The 17,183-nt window shown below is 38.5% G+C and overlaps 1 protein-coding gene across 1 annotated transcript in view; it reads right to left on the bottom strand.

Moving 5' to 3' along the window:
• Gria3 (glutamate ionotropic receptor AMPA type subunit 3) overlaps positions 1-17,183 on the bottom strand; it is a 281,842-nt gene that overhangs the window by 186,845 nt on the left and 77,814 nt on the right. The window lies entirely within an intron of this gene.

The following is a 17,183-nucleotide window of genomic DNA, read 5'->3' as shown; positions in this document are numbered from 1 at the left end:
TGTCGACAGGCTGTGGGAATGGCTGACCTTTCAGTGGCCAGTGAACCACAGGAGGCAGTTGGTTACTTACTGTGCCCAGGTGGAACTGGCCAAGTTCTACTTTGATCCTATTCCATTTATCTAGTGGACTCATTAGCCTACATAGAGAAATTTCCTGGCCCCCTCATCATTATTGTCAGTTTTCCTTCATTTCAAAGTGGGCCATGCCACTGCCTCATCTCTCTTCTGGCCCAGAGGAGCTTAAAAAATGTGAACCAATTTCAATATTAGCTTCAGTAGAACATAATTAGCAAAGCAAATCAACTACAACAACACTGTGTGGTGCATTCCCAAACCAAGTGGAAATGATCTTTCGATTATCTGCACCAGTACCTCCTTCCATTCATGCGAAGCAGACATTAACGGGCATAATGCAATGTGATTTAAGAGGTCCTGCATGGTTTCATCTCACAGAAACCTAGATTGCAGTGTTGGGCTCAGTTCTTTGGTTTTGTGGTATTGAAATAAAGCTGCTGCTTGGGAGAGGATGAAGTGAATCTTTAAAGTTCGTTATCATGGTAAACAAATGGATGTGTCCTGGGTAGTGGTTGAGATAGTAGGGAGGCAGAAGGCTACATGGTGATGGGAATGAGCAGCCTGGGATCCGACAAACAGTAAAGTCACTACACAACATGAGGAAAGAAAATATGAAAAGTAGGAGGAAGGCAAGTAGAGACCAATCTAATTCATTTTTCCACCACGTTATGAGAAAGTGAGTTCTTGATATCTCTGCTCTCTTGCTTTCCATACATACTATTTAAATCTCTGCTGATTAGGGTCATTCATCGAGTAAACTAATCAGCCATTAGCTTGAGGAGATTTCAAAGATTTATTTCATTTACTCTGTTATTCTAAACCTATCTCAGCATAAAGAAATCGACCTTTGATTTCGGGAATTATAAGTGGGTTTAAAACATAGACAGAAAGCTCTTTATCTTTAATTGAAGAATGGCAGCTAACTGATGAAAGACAGAGTCACAGGGAATTAGAACAAACAAAAAACGTTGGTTAGCGTGAAAGGAAAATTCATTCTAAGTTTAATCATTTAAACAGAGAGCTTATGATATCAGGTCAAATACTGAACAATAATAATGCTAACAGCCACAATGATGATGAAAACAGACAACAGTAAAAAGTTCAAAAAAAATATAATCAATGATAGTGATAAATAGTATTTAGCTAGGCATGGTGTTAAGTAGTATAAAACTATTATCTCATTTAATTTCTCATCTCATTTAATTTCTCTACGGACGTTATAAAGTATTGATACCTTTACTATTTAATTGCTAATTTGGACACCAAAAATAGCTCAGTTACTAAGTATCAACATGAACATTCTAGAACTTATAATCCTTGCAGCCCAAATCCAACAGTGTCATTAATAAATATCTCCTTGTATGAGATAGGTTTTTTCATTTTTAACAAAAAAGAGAGATATCCAATTAAATTTGTATTTGATATAGATAGTAAATTAGTTTTAACATATATATGTTTCAAATTCATACAGTAAAACTTATTTGTAGTTTATTTGAAATTCAAATTCAACTGAGCATCCTTATTTTACTGAAAATGCAGGAAGTTGTCCCTACTAATGGTCATGGAAACAGAAGGCTTAAACAAGTGATCATGGTCCTTCAACCAAAATGAGTCAAAGGATAACTGATAGTTCTCAGCTCCATACCAGCTAGTAATCACAGAGGAAGACCCAGGTGCCCTGCATCAAACAGGTTGCTTTTCAAGATCTAGATGCAGCATGTTTTCAGCATGGAGAACCCCATTCTGACTAATTTGTTTTTGTCAAAAAAGTGAAAAGAAATTATAGTGATGAGATTCTGGCTATTAGAAAGGGAAGTGTTGTGTTCCTCATATCTATTATTTTGAGACTCGGAAGTCATTTATGGAGCTTTCATACTCCGTTAAATTTGCTTATTTATTTAGAGTACGATAAAGACCCAGAAAGTCATCACTTAATCCAAGAACTACAACATAACTAATAACTTTTTAGTTGTATATTTCTCTTTTATTTCTCTTGTTGGGACAACCTTTCCCCAAGTCTAGAAGGCGCACACATGATGGTGGATACCACCAAGTATTAAGAGAATATCATTCCATCTTCTACTGTCTTCATATATAGCAAAGGACCAGCAAATACTGACTTGTAGAAGGTTTTCTTTTTTCCATCCACAGCAATACGTGTCGGTAGAATGAACAGAGGGCCCAGAGACCAATCACAGAGGAGAGCTGGCACAGGAGGACACAGGGGATCATAGCGGGGCCTCTCAGAGCAGATTTTTACAACCATACTTGGTTGCAGAGGACACAGTTGAAGAAACTTCAAACTTTCACATAGAATAATCTGCTTTCCACATATACACATACACACACAATGTATATGTGTGTACATAACAATATTAATTAGTATAATTATATACAATATATAGTATCAATATTAAAAAGAAGTCATAAAATTAAAAGGGAGTTGGAAGAGGAGAGAGAAGGGCGAAATGATGCAGATACAGTAGTACCCTTGTATAAAATTTTCAAAAGTTTAACCAAACAGAAAGTATGGTTTTAGATTCCTAGGGTGAACTGGGAGGAACCTAGTGAGCTTTTTCCTTATTTATTGCTTTTCAAAGCCTAGTATTTACTGTTGGAATCCTTTGACATGAAAATTTTAAGGATCGAGTCTCACCATGTACCTCTGACTGTCCTGGGCTTTGCTGTGTAGATCACGCTAGCCTCAAATGCTCATAGATCTGTCTGCCTCTACCTTCCAAGCCCTGGCATTAAAGACATATTTCACCAGCCCTGCTTGAAATGAAATTTTATGTGCAAAAGTCTAATACTTATATAGAATGATAAATATATAAAGGAGAATATTTGAGCTTGTGTGTTGAACAGATTTCTACCGGTCTGACACTACCTATTATAAAGAAACTTCAATATAAAAAGTACCTTGTACAAGGTCATACAATGAATTATGAACCAGGCTGTTAGGAATGCTGTAGAATTTCCTCAATATCCTGTTCCTGGAGCTGTTAGGGCAGTGTGTGGATTAGATTTGCCTAGTATGGAGCATACCTTCAATTCTTCAGCCAAAAGCATAAAAATGGATCTCCAGCTAGCTGCCTTGGCCCTTCAATCCCAGAATCTGCAAGAACCAGTGGCAGGTTGGTGGTAGTTTTAACACTGAGTGAGGTTTGAAGAATGTTAACTTTCTTGAATCCCCTTAGTGTACGACACCCTTCTTTTATTTTAGAAGACTGTTCTTGTGAAGACCATTAGGAAATGTTTTGTCATGGCAATATTCTAAAGTCATACGTAAAGAAAGAAGGGCGCTATCTTTTAAGACAGGTAGATTTTGGTTCCACTTCTTGGCTGCATGACTTAATGTAGATTAGTCAACATCTGTGAGCCTTAGGTAGGACCACTGTTATATGCAGGATCAGAAGTTGGACTATTTAGATGGGTTATAGACACTAACTCTGGGTGGCACTACCCTGGGTTATTTCCTGCTAAATAAAGAGGATAGTAAAAAAGAATACCAACATCCATTTCTCTCTGTTTCAGCTGTGGATATAATGTATTCAACCACCTCATGCTCCTGACCCCATGAATTTACCAGGATGGACATGCCTGTGAACTGTGAGTCAAAACAAACTTTCCTTGTTGTTTTTGTCGAAGTTCTTCCCAGCAATGGGGGACAGTAGCAAATCTAAAGTTTGATGTTAACATTCTATCACTGGCAAAGGCAACTTTACTTGTTACTTAGTTTTTGCCTCTGATGCTTTTTTCAAGAATCGACACAGTAATAGTACTATACCGATCAAAAACTCTTCTGAAAATTAAACTGAGCTAATTGATGGGAGGTGTCTAGTGTGGAAATATAGAGCGATACTCCGTTGACACTTGCTCTTTATTTACTCAAACATGTTTATTGAGCTTCTACTGTATGCTTGATGGGCACTCAGAGGTAGGAAAAACTGTCCTCTTCATCTTATATGTCATTACGCCAGGAAAATCCAATAGATGATACAAACAAGTAAAATAAGGATTTGTTGATTTCATATATAGTCTGCCTTTATTCCCTTTGCATGTTTGCTCCCCTTTAACGCCTTCAGCATTATTTTATGCCTCCCACAGTTATTGACCTCAGTCACACTGCATCTCCTGGTACTTTGGTTGCCTTCTCTGTTGCCTGTTTGATCCATTTCTTTGCTGTTTTTCCCATTCTCATTCCTAGGTAATCATGGTTTACAAAGGAATCCTGGGATTTGGCTCAAGAATATGCCATCATCCTCTGCCTCTTAGTCTCCCCCAAATTGCCAGATCTCTGGCCCCTGTAGCCTCTGGGCATTTGATGTAAGAGTAACTTGGTTGTCTTTTCTCTTAGGAAATGCTGCCTCCACCTTCTTCCATAGTATGAAAAACCAAATTCTTCTCATCAGAATGCTGTTTCTGATCATCCTGTTTTCCTAGGAACTATGTTGTGGTTCGCCAGCTGTGCTCCCTTCAGTGGTGAGTGACAAGCAGAGCTGGACCCAGCTGTCACACTTTTATTTATAGTCCCTGAAACCTGAAAGCTTGGGACAGGTACTGTTAATGTACAGCATAGCATCTAATTACACAACCTGTGGTCCAAAAAGCATAATTAAAAATGTCAAACAACTCAATTATTCCAAGAATGCAAATAGCAATATTGTGGATCATTTACAGAACACTTTTCAAAAACCCTTTGAATCCATCAGAAAAAAAGGAAACTAAAGTCTCTTGCTGATTACACGAGAAGCGAGCATGAAGCAGAACAATATAGCAATGAAGGGACTGATCCAGATGGATCATGAAGCTTCTTAACATAATACCAGTATATGGCCGAACTCAGCAGATCGTAACCAAACCAGCACTTGGAGACTTGAGCGTCCATATGAACTGGTGATTTCAACTGGTCCATTAGTCCACAGTGAATTTCTAGTCGGGAGAAAAGAGAGCATTTAAAGAGTGTGTATGTACATTATGTTTGAGATAAGATCAATCACACACACACACACACACACTCATTTTGCAGTGATTTGTTGTTGGGCCACTGTGGCAACTCACATGCAGGGTAGATCTCAAAAACAGGAATTAAGATGCCTATACTTTACCACGTCAGTTGGAACAAAATGGAAGAAGAATAATTTGATAATAATATTATGTAGACAATGAAAAAAAACACAAAGGTCCAGATAATAGATGATCCCTCTAGTAAATGAGGAGAACCTACATTGAAGGTGAGGAGGACACAGATGCTCCCAGTGCTTTCTTGAGCAGGGTATACTTTTCTCCATTTTATTTCTGCCTCCTATCATTGCATACGGGGTCACATTTCTTTTGAAAAGGGGGTGTAGATAATTATAGCAATGTGTACCCATTATATCTCTACCCATAGTCACATCTCTGTCTCCTCTGTGGTAGGCAAACTTGTACCCTTTCCAAAAATGCTCATATTTTAATCCCACAAATCTGTGAGTAAGATTAAATGTTAGAGGAAAGGCTGTAGGTGGAATTAAGGTTGTTAATCACCCAATCTTAAAATAGTGAGGTTGTCCCGGATCATCTGTATGGCCTAATGTGCTCCATCATGGAAGACAGGCACAGAAGGTGCACACTAGAGTGAGATGAGAAAGACTTAACTGTCCACTGCTAGCTTTGGGATCAGGAAGAGTTAGTGGTCCAAGGAATGCGAGGGCCCTTTAAAAGTCAGAAAAGGCATTCTAATGAGTTCCTTTTCACAGTACCGGGATCAAAATACAGTCCTACTAACACCTCAATTTTAATATGACAAGACCTATATTAGACTTCTGACCTCCAGACCTGGACAATAATAAATGTATGTTGTTTTAGAACTGTGAGTTGGACGCAATGTCTTATGGTAGCAAATATTAAATTAATATGCTAAACACAGTGAAATTAGGTTGGTAACTCTGTCGATCTATCCTTTCAGTATGAAGGGAGCTCACTGTTTTACCTGGGCAATACTTCTCATTGAGCCTACTTTTATCCTTTGGGTCTCTCCAGTGCCACACAATATATACATAACTTCAATTTTATAAGCCCTCAATGATTTTTTTTACTAGATATTCAATAATGCAGCAATACAGTGAGAAAAGTCATAATGGAAATGATGTGCAAATGTGTGTCTTTAATCTATAAACTGTCTTTGTCCTGTCAGCGTGACCATCAGCTGAAAGATTCCAATTATCCAAAATCCTTAATACCTGCATAAACTATTTTTCTAACTCCTCTCTTATTCTGTCTAATGATGTGCTGATGGAAACCTTGTAATCCTCAGTTTCGGCAACCTCTCCCACATCCTGCTCCCATATGTCTATTGAAGCATTTGGCTTTATTGATGGTTGTCATGGATCTTGACTATTGAGCACCATTTGATATTGTTGATAAAGTCCTGCTTCTTAAAATTCTCCTTTCTATTCCCATAGCATTAAATTTTGGTCCTTTTGGACCTGGAGAAATGGCTCAGGGGTTAAGAGCACTGGCTGCTCTTTCACAGGACCTGAGTCTGATTTCTAACACCCACATGGCAACTCACAACAGTCTGTAGCTCTACAGTCAGTCCCAGGTGATCGGATCCCCTTTGCTGACCTCTGTGGACATCAAGCATGCATATGGTACACAGACATTTGTGCAGGCCAGACATATGCACACATCAAATAAATTAAAAGAAACTTGCTTCATTTGAACTCCCTCACTCCTCCTTGTCAGTTTCCTCTTGTCCCAACAATTCAATGAAGATGTTTGCAAAGGCATTGTCGCTGACCTGCTTCTTACACTGAATGTAATGGTCTTTCCACATATATTTACAAAGGTCCTGCTGTGTGCTAGGCAGCTCATTTCACCTCTTTTTACTTCCATGTGGATGAATTTTAAGTAGATACTTATGAGCTCCAGATCTGCATTTCCAACTCCCCATTAAACAGCCCTAAGGCATCACAGACTGAGTATATTGTTTTCTTATTTGCATTCCCAACCTATTAATCTGTTCTTCTTCTTCATGCTTCTTCTAACATGTTACTCCTCACCCAGTCACTCATGACAGAGCCTGGGAGGTCATATTTGCCTCTACTTTCTCTCCTACTCCTTTGTTTTGTTGTTTTGTAATGCTCCATCTAATCAGCCTCTACAGCAGTGGTCCTCAACCTTCCTAATGCCATGACCCTTTAATACAATCCCTCATGTTGTGGTGACCCTTATTCATAAGATTATGTTCATTACTACTTTATAACTGTAATTCTGCTATTGTTATGAATTGCAATGTGTGTTTTTCAATTGTCTTAGGTGACCCCCATTGATCATGACCCATAAGTTGAAAACCACTTCTCTAAAGTATATAAAGTATATTTATCCTCTATTTACCTTTAATTCATGTTCTCAATCTTTCTTGTAGTATGACAACAGTCTTTTAATTGGGCACATGCTTGCAGTACTTTTTTTCAGTTTCCCTTTTCCTTTTTGTTCAGGTTGATTAGTCAAAATAACAGCATCGCAATATCCTTTTCTGTGAGGACTACTCCTGTGTATGAGTTGTTAATGGTCCAATGAGTGCAGCTTTGCAAATGACTCATCTCAAGATTGTTCAACCTTGACACTATTGACATTCTGTTTGGAATATCATTGTGCAAGTTGTCTTGTGCACTATTAGATGTTTAGTAACATCTTTGGATTCTATTCATTGGGTTCCATGAGTACCATTTCAGCACAGCGAAGATAACCCAAAATGCCTCAAAATCTGTTTGCTGTCTGCAGGAGACTTCTATCTGTCCAACACACTGAATATCACAAATTTAGCTATGATTTCCACCCTGAATAAAAAGGAAAAAAAGAGACCCTAACCTAATGATCATGTCTACAAAATCCTCAAAGAGTCATCATTTTAGGGTAAATGCTTAGGAAAAGTATAAATTTTGGACACTTCAAGACCAACAGATGAGAACTTAAATCTCTGATCTTGCATTTTATTGTCTATATTTAATCTGGGAATGGAGGAGAAGGGGAACCAGATAGAAGATAGATATGGTAGAGCTCATATGAAATGAAAGTTAGCTTATAGCATCCCTGGGTTTATACAGATCAGTCCCCACTAGCCTTGATGGCCTGTGGTCTTGGAGCTCCATAACCATAGTGGGTATTTGTAGTTTTGAGTCAGAACAAGGTGTCAGCTCCATTCTCCAGCTGATGATTCTAAGGTTTAATTACTGTCTTGGTGTTAATTCCTTTGAACATTTTGTTCTACTCTCAGGAGTGCACTGCCTTCTGACAGTCTAACTAGTTATTTCTGCAATTACATGGCATGTATCTAAACGCCAACAAAGAAAACACTCATTATCAACATTTGATCCTACTTGACTATAATGGCTTATAAATACAGTGTTAACATACAAATGCATGTATTTTGGAAAATTCATTTTGCACCTTTAACTGTAAACCACCTTTCTTTAACAGAGTTATAAATGTCCAGGAATGTATTGAAATGGATCAGCCCCTTTATGTTAAGATAATGTGGTCAAACATTTGAAGTTCAGTAGTAGGATATGGGTTTAAATTTTGTTTGCCTATTCATTAATTTAGTCGTTCATCTAATAACATTTGAATTCCTACTGCATAATAAACATTACTCTTATGATAACCCCAAATACCTTGGTTTACTATTGTTGGGCCAGAACCCCCCCTGAACTTTCAGATCTGTCATTTGTAACTTCTGCCCTGCCTTCTTCATAGGATGTGCAGAGAATAAATGTAAGTAGCCGAAATTCCTTTAGAAAAATGGCCAAGATTGCTAACTAAGCGTCAGCAAGTGAGCTGTATTGGTACTGAGTTCCCAGGAATCATCATCCTCTTTCCACATAACTCAACAGGATTTCATTCTTTTCAGCTTTGGTTTCTGCCATCTAGCACATATCACTGTCAATCCTCAAACATAGAAAGGACCCTTCTCGACTTGAAACTCATTTAAAATGGGAGCTATCAAGACTCTTAATTGAAAAACCAATTGAGTCAGTGATGCATTCATAGTCAATGAAATAATTTTCTATAGCTACATGGAAAACGGATGCTCGCATAGTGCCTTAGAATAAACCCTAGAATTCGTCATGGACTGATAGGAGCTTCAAGCTTGGTAACATGCCATAAATGATTTGAAAAGAATTTCTTTCATTTGGTAGCTCATACTGTGGAGAGAAAGTGAGGAAGGACTCCAAATAAAAGCAATTCTTAAAAGTTAAACCATAGATATTTGTTATGTCATTTTCTAAAGGCTTAAAAATTTCACAATTAAGAAATTATATAAAGTAATAAAATAGTCCAATTACCAGTTAGGAATTCATACTTCTACTGTTTGAATTCTTTTGCACATTCTATTTTTTTTTGAGACAGAATCTTTCTGTATTTATGTTATCCAGGTAGGCCTTGAACTTCTGTACATACCATATTCTCTTAAGTACTGCTGATTATTATAAATTCACCCCTTCATAAAATATGACATTTGGCATTCTACTTCTAGATAATTCTATTAGAAATTTCCTCATCTTATTGAGCACAAATCTGCCTCTCTGTAACTTTAATGATCTGTTAATCTTTTCCAGAGACAGGTGCCAAAGCTCAAGTATTTACTTCGTATTCTAACAGTAGACCACCAGACATCTATAGGTATGAGTAGAACTCCTTTTCTTCAAGCTAACTACCCCTAGTACCAGCTGTTCTTTTGATGTATAACATTACTCTAAGCACCCTCCTCTGAATATGTTCCAGTTTGTCAAAACCTGTTTGTAGCCAGGATCGAGTATAACTGCTAGTGAGGTTGAACCCATCAACAAACAAACAAACAAACAAACAAACAAACAAAAATGCTGTTTCACCTCCATTTTGGTATACACAAGACATATTTGTCAGAGCCACCAAGAATGCTAATGATGTATTTTTTGATACAATATAGTTCCATAGAATATACCTTGAGGTCTTGAATGTATAAGCCATATGCATTAATAAGAATTTCTGGGAGCTGGATATGGTTTTGTGGTTATGAGTACACACTGTTTTTACAGAGGATCCCAGTTAGGTTCCCAGCGCCCATGACGGGTAGTTCACAACCACTCGTAACTCCAACTTTGGGTACTCCAATGCCCTCTTCTGGCCTCCATGGTTTCCTATACTTACATACATATAAAGAATTTCTGTCATGGCTGGTACCCCACAAATATGTATATATGGTGTCAATGTTTTCTGCCCTTAAAATATTTCTATGTTTTTAAAATATCTTCATGATTTTGACACAACGTTTTTTTGGGAAATTTAAAAATCTGATTTGGTTAATAAATAAAATCAGTTTTGTCTTTAGTTATGTGTCATCTGCAAATTTGATCAGATGGTTTTGGGTAGTGTTATCTAAGTTATTGACAAAACTCTGGAGATGACAGAGTTAAGGGCCATTTTGTTACAAAAGCTACCTCTTTCTTCACTTTCCAGGATATGGAAAATTAGTTAATAAATACTCTAGTTAAAGCTCCTTGGTCCTGCAAATGTATTCTTTTATCACTTGCAGTTTAGGTAGTATGAATGATTAACTGACCTTGGTTCTTTCAACCTCTTCCTAGGTATGGTGTTATAATTAACTTCGTACAATTTCTGATCATCTACCTTAACTATTTTTAATTGAGTTTTATGCAGAGGAAGCAAAAAGAAGAGGATGATGAGAGGAAAGAAGACATTAGGGCAGAGAGATAGATGCCTTTTGGTGAAAAAACAAAGAAAAACCCCTTCTTCTTATAAATTTCCATATTGTGTTATCATCTAAGATCAAAAGTTGGCTCATTACACTTTCTTGTTATGAAGCAACTCATATGCTCATTTTACAGGTAGAATTATGGCTACACGATCAGCTCTTAATATACACGGCCTTCAACAGTTCTGGTTTCCAGAAGACCTTCTTTTGAAAACTTGTAATATTCAGCAAATGCAGCCCTGAGGAAACACTATTCTTTTTTTTTTTTTAAAGATTTATTCATTTACTTTATGCATGAGTACACTGTAGCTGTCTTCAGATACACCAGAAGAGGGCATCAGATCCCTTTACAGATGGTTGTGAGCCACCATGTGGTTGATGGGAATTGAACTCAGGAACTCTGTAAGAGCAGTCAGTGCTCTTAACCGCTGAGCCATCTCTCCAGCCCGGAACACTACTCTTGAAAAGCCATTAGGCTTTTCACAATATCCAGGCTTGGTGGTTATAAAAACCATTCACCTTATTATTTCAATAGAATTCTATACAATCTCCATCATTTAAAAGTAGTTCAACAGCCTGAAGCAAGGAAGCGAACAAACAAAAGAAAACCCAAATAATTTCCATGTATATAAAAAAAATGTGAGTTTAAATTAAAGGCACTTTTGAAAACTTAGACTCCTGATATTTTTCAAAAAATTATTTTTTGCTAGCAATTTCATAAAAATATGTAATGTGCCTCAGTAATTTGTACCCCCAATATTCTCTCACCTCTTCCCTTTTGTATGAAACACTTCTTCCTAAGAAGATGACCCTCTTCAACTTTCGTGTTTCTTTTTGTGCATTACCCACTGAGGGTAAATGTGATTGCTTGCATCAGCACGAGCAGGAGGCTGTTTGCTGGACTACGGGCTACTTTTCACTACCTTGGCCATTGGGGTCTGGGCAAAATTGTGTGCCTCAAAAGTCTAGGCGGAGGTATTTGTCACTTTAGGGCTTACGTTCAGAAAGAAGAAGTCTCAGCACAAGAGTCTGCTGCTATCCATTTGAAAACTATTTTCACTGGGAGCAGTCACTTTAGGTTTAATCTGAGAACTCGGTCCTCTAAAATTGGTTGTCGAATCCTCTCTAGCCTTTTGGCTAATGGGAGAAAGACATTCCTTGAAAGACAGGAATTTTGGCTCTTGGAGCTAATTTAGAAAAAGTTCAAGCTTTTGTAAAATGCTACCAATCAAAGAGTGACTGTCACTCAAAATGTGTTTCTTATGACTAGTGACTAGATGTGCTTTGTCCAAGCTGGTAGCCACCAATCACTTGTGACTATGTAAGGTTAAATTAATATAATTATCTAGGTGTTGTAAGAGCCTGTAGTCCCTGAATATGAGAAACTTACGTAAGAGAGTCAAGGAGATTTCAAGATCAGCCTGGTATAGATTGTGGGTTCCAGGCTAGCCTGGGCTACAAAACGAGACCTTGTCTTAAAAATTTAGTGTTAGAAAGATGACTTGTCAGGTAAAGGCATGCACTATACAAACCTGTGTTTGGACACAGTCTGAAGGTTTGAGTGTTATCCATGGAACCAACGTGAAGGTGAAAGAGAGAGAACTGACTCGAGAAAGTTTCCCTTTCACCTCCATAAGCACTCTGTGGTCCATATCACCTCTCCTCTCTCTCTCTCTCTCTCTCTCTCTCTCTCTCTCTCTCTCTCTCTCTCCTCTGAAATATTAACGTTAAAGTAAGTAAGTCAGATTCTCTTTGTCGGTCACAGTAGCCCCGTTCCAAGTGTTCCAGAATTGCAGGTGGTCAGCAGCTACCTCTAGTGCAAGAAGTGCAACCTTTCCATCAGTACAGATGGTAATAGACAAATAGATCCTATTAACCTTGTCCCTAACCCTACTCATATCAACGTTCAGATCATAATTTACTCTGGACATAATTAGTACTCTGCTTTAGGCATTGTACTGACTACTTTCATATTCTTCATTATTGAGGACAGGGATAGTATCTAAGGATGAATGGCAGCTGCCAATACATAGGCAGTTAGTAACCTTGTAGGCTATCACGAGAGTCCATGGAGAATACTTTCTGCCTATTACTGTTGTCTCTACCAACTACTATAAGGTTGAACATACCATTTTTGGTAGCTAGGACGGTAAAGGCCTCCGTAAAACTGTAATCATGGGGTGGAGGATGAACATATATGTCTAAATTACATAGGACTTCTTCAGTATGATTGGCTCGCAGCCATCTTTTGACTGAACTCAGACATCAAGAGAATAAATAGAACAAAGTTCACATAGAGAAATCAGAAAATACCTAAGACTGTAGGTTGCCTCCTTCAAGAATGTCTCTTGCTTAAGGATATCTCAATAGAGGAGCATTTTGCCTGAGAAAACAATGCTGGATGCCGTTGTGGCAGAGACAATGAGGAGCGTAAGGCCGCTAGCAACAACCCTTGTCACCACTGCCATCTGCCAAGGTACGTTCTGATCTTCTCCATGTTTAGGTCAGATATGTAAATTCAAGTAGCCCATGGGCCTTAAGCATGACAATGCAGCAGACTTTGTAAACTACATGTTTATTGAGCAGTATGAAGCAGTCATACATGTAGGGAATAAAGATTGATATAAATTCCCCTTGAGAAGACCTCCTGCTGGGAACTTAAAGCCATGACCCCCATTCTTTTTTCTGTGTATATCTTAATCTTCCTCTGCCTCTCTTTCTCTGTCTCTGTGTCTGTCTCTCTGTGTGTGAACGAATGCATGCATACACATGTGTGTATTGGATTCATCATCCATACTTTTGGTTTATTTCAGGCCAAATTTGGATGGTTCCGGGAGAATGGAAGCCTCGAATGAAAACTAATCCTCTTTCCCTTTCCCTACAGTAATGTTTTTGCAAACTGCAGGATACAACCCATTAGTGGCTTATGAAATCATTATAGTGAGTCATGACCTAACATTTAAAAAATAAATGAAGTAGAACGGAAAATGCTCAAGACTATCTATATGGCAAAAGTAAATACTGTTTTCTGAAACTGAAGTGCTGGTTATCGAACACATCTGTTAAATGCATTTCTTTATCTCCTCGCACCATTGTCTTACCACACTCTGTCGTAAGCTGAACACTACTAAATTCCTCCATGGAATTTATATCGTCACTGCTTCTGGCCTGGGAGAGGTACCATCTTATTCTTTTTCCTGTTCTTGCAGTTCCTCTCTCTTCTTTAGACCCTCTGAGCACCATCTGCATGTGTCCCTACTCACAGCCTTGGAATCTCATTGAATTGGTACCTGATGATGAGAGCTAAAGGGCTTTCTGCTTCTTCTGGCTCAGTTAGGGATAATTAGGAATGTGTGGAGTTAAGAAGGTGAACACATCTTCCCACAATGCAATGGGGTTAGGTTCCTCATTTCACTATCCCTCATCTCCAGCCTAGCTATATGGCTTTAGCTAGTATCTCTTGTACTTGGGCCACAAGTGTGTCTTGCCAAGTTATACATCTTGTTTTAGAACTCAATCCGTTTGTGAAGCGAGAAGAGAAACCACTGGTGCAGAACATCATTTAAATGGATTCCCACTTTAACCTCCTGCTGCAATACAGAACATCTGAGTCTCCTTCCACGGACCCTGCAGCTGCTCCTTCAGTGGCTTTCAAGGAAGTGTATATCGTCTGCAGCACCTAACTCACTCCATGGGGAAGAATCTGACTAAAAATAGCTAGAAATTGCTAGCATTAAGTAAGCACATGAAATTTGTAGCATGTGGTTTCTTCTGCAGACAAAATAAGTGGCCCCTCTAGTGCTTGGCTGCTCAGTTGTGTATGAACTTGTAAATTTTGTGTGCTACCAATGACTATATCTGACCATGTCAGAACTGTCCATTTGCTTTAAGATGAAGGAGAATCAGGACTCTGCAATTCCCTTGAGAATTGCCATGAAAAAAAAATATAAAAGTTTCAGATTTTCAGACAACAATGACATTTCCCGAGAGAAGCTACATATTCAGTCATAAAAAAAAAAATCTTCAGGTTAGTCCTCAGAGGTTGTCTAAGAACATTCAAGGCAGACAGCTGAGCACACTATATCTCATTTTAGATATTGAGGCTCCTGTACCTGGGCCCTATTTTTTCCATATTGCTTATTATGATATATCGTGGTAAAAACCTCATCTTAAAAATTCATGCTAAGAATTTGAAGCAAGGGGGGTTGGGGATTTAGCTCAGTGGTAGAGCGCTTGCCTAGGAAGCGCAAGGCCCTGGGTTCGGTCCCCAGCTCCGAAAAAAAGAACCAAAAAAAAAAAAAAAAAGAATTTGAAGCAAGAAGCTATGTAATAGCCATGTGACAAGTGTTTAGAAATAGTGCTTGATTTGTATTACATGGACCTCCATTATTAAAACTTAGGGGCTATTGAAATTTATCTCCCAAAGTTCTTCCTCATGTACTTTCTGTTCCAGTTGATCTTTCTATGCCTTCTCCATCTGCTCATGCTAATCACGAAAAGGTATTTCCCAAGTGTCTGCCATTGTCAGTTTTTCTCATCTTCAGAAACCCAGCTCTGTTAAACAATGGGCAGTTCCCTCAGCCTCTAAGAGACCCATTCTTTCCCTGAGTAACAGAAGCCCTTGTCCTGATGTCCCCAGGCACACAGTTGATAGTCACATGCCTGAACCAAGTTGAGGTTGGCTTGCTTTGTGTATGTGAACATTACACTTCTACTAATGATGAAGAAGCCTTTGGAGAGGGAAGAAATGGGTTCTGTTCTTTGCATACTTTGCTTCATACTCTAGGCACTTAAAGAGCTGATGACAGAAATTGGGACTGAGAAGCACAATTCTCCAGTTCTATTTCCTAAGTCACAGCTGACTCAATCTGTGACCTTCATTTTACCTTTCTCTGAGCTCTAGCTTCTCGCCAGCATGCCGACAAGGACACTTTATATACCCTAAAGAGATGCTTTGTGTATTATCCATAATGAATATAAAATATGAAGATCTATGGGAAACCCATTATTATAGGAACAGTAGTAATTATAGTGGTACTTCGTTAAATGCGCCAGAAGTCATATGGAAGATGCCCTTTTGTGTGTGTGTGGGGGGGGGGGTTCAAAGTTCTGTGCCAGCGATTAGGCAATTATGAGTATTTTTTCATTGCTTTGTGATTTTTGGTTTTGGACATCACTTGGATCTGATTGCTTTTTGCGCTTTGACATGGAAAAGTTGATTTAAAAAATCCATTTTTAACAGTGCATAGGTTTCTTCAAACAGAGAAACAATGCTGTCATCTTTGTACTTGAGGCTTCCTCTTTGGCCCGAAGCTCCTTCTCATGTTGGTTTTCATCTATCTCTAGGAAGGAGTTACAGCTCCAGAGTGGCATGGGTGGTACTGAATGTGTCACCCAGGCAGCAATAATGGCATTTGCAGCTGGCACTCCAAGGGCAGAGTCCTTTGGTGGCTGTCTTGGAAAGTTATAGAGAAAATAAAACTTTAGCTATGAAAGAATCCTTGGGCCCTATGAAATGCTAGTAAAGGCCCCTATAAAATTTGGAGAAACTGTCTGTCAAGAAACACACGAGCTTAATATATTCAGGAGAACTCCTCTGTATTCCAAGTGTGGAGGTAGTGAGATGACTTCTAGATCTCTCTCCATTCACCATGAAGCTCTAGCAAACACATTTTAAAGGAAGCATTCTCTGACACTCAGCTATGTCATCTCCCTTTCCTTATTTACCTGACCGCCTCAGCCACTGTACAAAATCAAGTTCTGGAAAGCCTTCTGCAATTTCCAAGTCAAATCCTTCAGGCATGATTGCTTCTCTGAATATATGAATGAATATATTTGATGCCAAAAAGGAAGTAATTGAACAATGACACAATTCCTCATCTCTCCCATCCATCCTGTTAATATCTAAGTGTATTGTCACCGTGCTGTCGCTCCATTAAATAAATTTTTATGTGGTGGCCATCAAATTAGAAATCAGAAAGCAAACGGTTTATGATTATGACTATTATTTCCTGTGCTTTCTGTTCATCAGTTAGCAAGCCCTGCCTGCTTCGCTGGAGGTTGGATTGCCGCATACTTACATATTAGGAGGCTTTTTGTTGTGCTTTTCTCTCAAGATCTTAACACAAGCAGCTTTGGAAGGATTACAGGGAACATCCTTTAGAAGATATCCTGAATACAAGGAAGCAGCCCTGTTTTATGAACACTTCATTTACTTTTAACACGTTATAAATTTCTCCTTCTTAGATAGTCACTTCTTTTCTAGCCCTGCCTTTCCTCCGTCTGTGTTTTCTTTTTTGTGGGTGCTCCAAAGCCAGACAGCTTTTTGCCTCGGAGGTATCGTGGATACAATTGGGAATGTCTAGCTTTC

The sequence above is a fragment of the Rattus rattus genome, chromosome X, assembly GCF_011064425.1.
Source record: "Rattus rattus isolate New Zealand chromosome X, Rrattus_CSIRO_v1, whole genome shotgun sequence".
Taxonomy (NCBI): domain Eukaryota; kingdom Metazoa; phylum Chordata; class Mammalia; order Rodentia; family Muridae; genus Rattus; species Rattus rattus.
This window is presented reverse-complemented; position numbering and strand designations above follow the sequence as displayed.